We start from the raw sequence: 6,429 nt of genomic DNA, 5'->3' as shown, positions 1-6,429 counted from the left end.
TTTTTAACCTTTGTTAAAAAAAGCATAGAAAGAAAAACAGTACTAGAATATATTGAAATTTCAAAGGAAATTCGGCTAACTATTATGACAAAAGATAAAAAAGATATATATATATATATATATATATATATATATATATATATATATATATATATATATATATATATATATATAATGTACAACTAACAAAGCATTATAATATATAAAAAAAAGTACGATATTCTTTATTATTTCATAAGATGTAGAATTGGGTTACATTATTTTAATAATAAGCATTGATAAACACAGATCTTAGTATGATTCGTTTGAATACCAAATAATTTTTAAGCATAATTTTTTTTTTATTATATCTCTTTTCAGATATAATAGACAATAACAGAGAACAATGAACTTCGTTCAGCTTTTGTTGCTTCTTGTTCTGGTTATTCTGTCCGTCTACGTGATGGGATCAGTTGCCTCCCCCTGGAGATGGCACAGAAGATGGTCTGATTCCAGCAGCGGTGGTTCCTGGAGCTGGAGTCGTTGATAACAAGGTAACATGAAGACAAAAGAATTATAAGATAGCATACATGTATGATAATGTTACATGATACTTTGTGAACAATTGTTGTGCACATATCGATGCAAAGCTTTTATCAAAATACCTGAAGTGACAAATTTCTGGCAGGCAGTCTTCTGTTTAGTTTCTTTTCTTTTTAATTTTAAGTGAAAATGTTCCTCTTAGAAAATTGATATTGATGAAGCATGTAATTCCTTTTTGAAAAAATCATCTTTTTTCTTTCATATCTTTTTATAATTTCAGATGACAGCGCAAAGGATTTGACTTCTTGTACTTTATTTATTTAATTGAATTACGTGTATAGCTGATTATGTATTAAGAATGTACAAATTAATGGAACAAAATGTAATATAATTTTACTTTTGCGTTCTACATTTGTGATATCAATAAAACAAAAACCTGAATTAAGCACCTTTATTTTTTTTTCATTTTGCAGGCTAGATTAAATCGTAACCAGATAAATTATTTTATATTATAACACTTATTGTGTCAGGAGGATGAAGACACATCCTCGTTAACTTTTGAAATGTATGATGGTGGCAACAAAGGAACAACAAAAGAGGAAAAAAACACAGGCGAAAAATGTTTTTTTTTAATCTTAAAAAAAATAAGTGAGACAAATATGTTCATCAAGTTTCGTTGAAGTTTTAGAGACATCATGAATAGAAACAACATACACGATAAAAATATGCCTTTTTTTTTTTTTTTTTTTTTTTTTTTATCTGAGGACCAGATTAATTTGTAACTAGGCTATTGCAAAACTCAAAGCAGATTTTAACTACTAAACAAATGTGAAAAGCTTTCGTCTGTCAATATCCTTTTAATAATAGTCATAAATCTGGAGTTATACTATCATAACTGCATAATATCTTGTGTGACCTACACTTACTTTGTGACCTTATTTAGTTTTTTCTAACACAAAAAACGGGGTCACAACATGAATAAGGAATTCGACGAATTAGAATCAGGGGAGTAGGCGATAACGTATTATTTTTATTTTTTCTGAAGAATTCACTGGTCAATTACTAAGAAATGTGGCTCCTTGCTTGGAAAAGTACATGTACATTTAATTGAATTACAATAACCTCGAAATTTAATGATTACAATTAAGCTACCTTTTTGATAGTAATGGAATAAATAAGAACTATCTTCTTTTTAGATTTATCATGTTTTCCTTTGATAAAATTTATCTGGATGTGTTTAATTGTAGTGTATAACTATTTATCTGGAGCATATTTGTACATTACATGCATAGTAAAAATTAATTAATAATGTACTTGAATTGCATTTTAGCATCATAAGTTATTGAAAAGTTGTTTCTGCTTTTCTGGAAATGATTGAATTGCATTAATTTGCTTTCACCTACCTCTAAACGCCAAGAAGAAATCATCACATTGAGTTGATATGGACATATTCAAATTTGCCTACTGACCATATCCTTTTGTTCAATAACAATTCATTCTCTGAAAAAAAATTACTCTATATTAATTAAGATATAACTTCTAGTACAAGGTACATGTCTTTATTTCCCCTCAAATACTCCTTATACACTAAAGCTAAATGTTCTTTGGCGTTAAATAAAATTATATTTTTTATATATTGCGTATAAAATGAGCGTATCTATTTCATTTTAAATATAAGGTATCTGGTTTTTACTCTTTTATATAGCTAGGAAAGATCACAAAGGCAATAAAGCAGGATGGACTGAAATAACTGTTGATTACTTCAAAAGGGACAATAAATGGATATAAAATGCTCAGTAAATTTATCTGGGCCTATCAAAGCAGCAAGAATGCTTAAATTAAAAATTAAATAAGTGGTACAATGAAGATTTCAATTTATTTATATCTAAGGGGAGCTTACTCTTCATAAGATACAACTCAATCAGAACTCTTTAGTGTGCAGTGTATATAAAGGGTTCTTAAATATATAATCCGTTAGTATGGATTTGATACTTCGTTATTATCATAAAATCATATAAATTTAATTTATTATAGAAAACATGAAGATGATAACTGGAAACAATTTCTTACACAGATAATTGATAAATTGAAATAGAAATAGGTATAGTATATTGTTTCAATACCTTTAACTTTTTTCATAGGGGTATTAGGGGGATAAAGATTTTGATTGCACGTCTAAAAATGATCGATCATTTGGCATGCTATTCAAAAATTGAGAAATTTTGAAAACATTCAATATATTCGATAACCATAATGCTTTTTTATAAAATTATAAGTATTCAGAAAATAATCATGACTTAGGTCAAATTCTAACCTGTAATTGTTTAAATAACGAGTAATACGATTTTTATGATCACTGACTACATCTAATCAATTGGAGAGAAAAAACCCAATTAATTATAGCTGATTACAGCTGCAATTACCGATTACCACATATCTGGTATTCTTGCCTTATTTGTATCTTCTGATCTGGAGATATTGTTATGGTAGATGTGGGAAACAAAATTAAAAAGAAAATTTGTCAATTTTTTCGGTTGAAAGAAGGTAAACTAAATGGATTCACGTTACAACTCTTTTGTAAATGGCTTCCGTTATTACCAGCAAAAATATAGACACATTGTTTGTTATATTGCACGATTCTGTGAAGACCCTAAAAATCTAAAAGTTAATTAATTACAGAACACATAAAAATGATAACTCGAAATTTTTCTAACAAAGTGCAAATGGTGTTTGGGGTGGATGCATAATTGGGTTAGTAATATGATATTTCAATACATTGAAAATTTCCATTTTAGGAATTGTAGGAGGGATGTGGGTTAAAATTTCATGTAAGAAATGACCTTTGCATATAGCCATCAAAATTAACGAAGATTCAAATCGTTCAGAATTTCTATCATGGATTGTTTTAAAGTAATCAGAGAAAATAATCATGACTAGAGTCAAACTCTAAACTAAACTAGATGCTGTCATGAGACAGTAATACCCGCACTAAGGTGTTTGCCTCTAAATGCACACTCCTTCATATTGGGCTTACCAAGGAAAAAGTCCAAATAATTCTATAATTTACACAGTACATGTATTCGTCAAATCGAGCATAAAATGCTCAGGTGACCATGTGACCCATGAACCTCTTATACGCATTTCATATACTTAATTCATTACCAGTCTGAAATATCAGAATTTAATTAATGTTGTAAATTAGGTTTTAATAAAAAGGGGGGGGGATATAAATTTTTGGCCCATAATTGGAACTTTTTAAATTAAATTTATCTTCTCAACAACAAATAATATTATTTTAGTACAAAGCGTTTTTGATGAATTTATCAAAATGTGCAAACTTTTTTTAGTATTTGATTAGGCAAAAACCTCCTTGAAAAGCCATACCCAATCAATTTATATGTGTCCCCCCCCCCCCCCCCCCCCAAATACACACACACACAATTTGCCTGTTTTTGGAAATAGGCCTAGATGGCAAAGTTATGTTAAACATCGTTTGTTATGATAATTTAAAATTTGTTCTTGTACTGTACATGTATGTGAACACCTTTTTGAAAATTTCTACATCACATTGGGCTTGCGTCACCCTACCAGTACTAGTACTAGTTTTACCATTATCATTTTTAGATTGCACATGCCATGTGACATGGTGCAGTGTTACATGTATATCAGTGGAAATTAATTCATTTTGTGTTTTAATTGGATTATATTTCATGAAGTTGACAGGACCTATGACAGTCGGTAAGTACAAGTTTAAGTATAGATTGGGGTAAAATAAACCAAAATGCAAATGGTTAGGTTAAAGTTTAAAAAGGATCAAAGATCATCGGCAATCTCCTATGCAGAGTTGTCGTTCGTTTCTCTCTCAGACACTGAATGTATGAGCCGATCGTAGAGAGTGGATCATCAATGCCACAATAGACGAATTTCACATTCTGAAGAGTTATCTCCCGTTGTCGACATTACATTCAGTTACAGGCATAGATCCGGGAATTTTTTTCCGGGGGGGGGAGGGGGGTCCACACCTCGGTCCAAAAAAATTCCAGCCCAGAATTTCCTGAGGAGCAAAATAAAAAAAAAACAAACAAACAAACAAAATAAAAACAATGATGGTGGGGTCCATGTTTTTAAAGGGGGAGGGCATCCAAAGTCATTTTTTATTTGCTTCTGTAAATCAGTATATAGTCCTATTTAAATAACTCTGCAAATTCCAGGGGGGGGGGGGTTCCAATCTCCCTAGCCGCTCCCTGTCCCTGAAATGACAAATGATCATGCGACTCCTAAATAGTAGAAAATTTTTCCATTTGACTAGACATAATTTTGTTTCTTGTGTTATTATGTTATGTACATCTAATGGTTTAAGGTTATGAACCCTTGAGGTCATCCCCACTCTCTTGTTCATAATATGACTACATCAAATTAAATAGAAGTGCATCAATGATAAGATTACTTGACATTTCATTCATGAATTTGGGTCAACCTAGAATTAGGAATGAAAATCATTCAAAGAGATGGACCATTAAACTATTTGTATGTATTCACATTTTTTTTATGTCAAACCAAAGTATTAGACTAGTTTGCATACATGAACAAACTGGGGTCTGGGAAGGGGAAGGGGCAAGGGGAAGGAGTTATCTCTTTACGTCTTAATTAATTGTTGAAAATTCCTAAAATGAATGTTAACCTTAAATCCGACTTGTACGTCTTCATTATTTTTAAGTGGTGGTGTCTCCGTATGAGTGAAAAATTCCCAAGAGGGACATTTAACAACAAACAAACATTAATGACTTAAAAAACACAATATACATGTACATGTTTATTAGTCAATGGATATACTTCTGATCATATCTCTAGTTCTCCCTTGAATCAGAAATGATGATATAAATATTTTAAGAATGATTAAGAGTTGAAAAGGTTGTGCATTTTAAAATTCACTAAGCTCTGTGGTTGAATTAGCTATACCAGTTTAGCTTATTTTGCTACTCAAAGCACCTTGATTAACTATTTTTAATCATACTGTTTTCTGAAATGTGAAGTTTTTTCAACATGGATACAAGTCATACCTTTTCAGCTTCTGAAAACAATTAATGCATGAAAAAAACTGCTTTTCAAATACTGTAACTCTTTCCAAGTACTTGTGATCATCAGTTTTTAGCTCACTTGAGTTTTTCTGGTTTACTGATCACATTTTGTTTGTCATTCATCTGTCCGCCTGTAAACTTTTCACATTTTTGTCTTCTTCACTAGAACCGCCGGGCCAATTTCAACCAACCCAGCCACAAAGCATCTTTGGGTAAAGGGGATTCAAGTTTGTTCAAGTGAAGGGTCACACCCTCTTTCAAGGGGGGATAATCAAGAATTAGTGAAAATTTGGTGGTATCATTTTAAAAAAGTCTTATCAAGAACCACTGACTGGGCCCAAAAAGTTGAAACTTTCTTTACATAGACAGTGTAGCTTCAAATTTGTTAAAATTATGACCCACTGGGGTAGGATGGGGCCACATATGGGGATCCAATGATTTACATAGAAAAATGCAGGGGATTTTTTCCATCATAAATCTTCTTCTCATGAATAGCAAGGGCATTATTGTCGTCCGTTTTCACAAAAGGGACCTAGGGGACATTAAATCTCATTTGTCTGTCAGTCTGTCCGTTTGTCAGTCTGTCCGTCTGTCACAATAAATTTAACCTTGGTCATAACTTCTGAATAATAAGAGATAGGGATTTCATATTTCACATGTACATTACCTACAAGAACTTTCTAAACATACCATGATTTTTGAACCCATGACCTTGACCTTGAAGTTTGACCTACTTTTCAAAAAATTTAACATTATTTCAAATGATCATTTTGAAAGAGAAAAGATAGGGCGTTCATATTATACATGTATATTACCTGTGACAAGACCT

The 6,429-nt window shown here is 31.2% G+C and overlaps 1 long non-coding RNA gene across 1 annotated transcript; it reads left to right on the top strand.

Moving 5' to 3' along the window:
* Window positions 1-373: 373 nt before the first annotated feature.
* Window positions 374-963, top strand: LOC133179556 (uncharacterized). Its single transcript, XR_009720140.1, has 2 exons — window positions 374-533; window positions 803-963. It is a non-coding gene; the product is annotated as an uncharacterized LOC133179556 (long non-coding RNA).
* The last annotated feature ends 5,466 nt before the right edge of the window (window positions 964-6,429 follow it).

Source organism: Saccostrea echinata, unplaced genomic scaffold (genome assembly GCF_033153115.1).
Source record: "Saccostrea echinata isolate AGI-Se365-2 ecotype Australia unplaced genomic scaffold, CSIRO_AGI_Sech_v1 ptg000001l, whole genome shotgun sequence".
NCBI classification, from domain to species: Eukaryota; Metazoa; Mollusca; class Bivalvia; order Ostreida; family Ostreidae; genus Saccostrea; species Saccostrea echinata.
The sequence above is the reverse complement of the archived record's forward strand: the minus strand, read 5'-3'. Positions and strand labels throughout refer to the sequence as shown.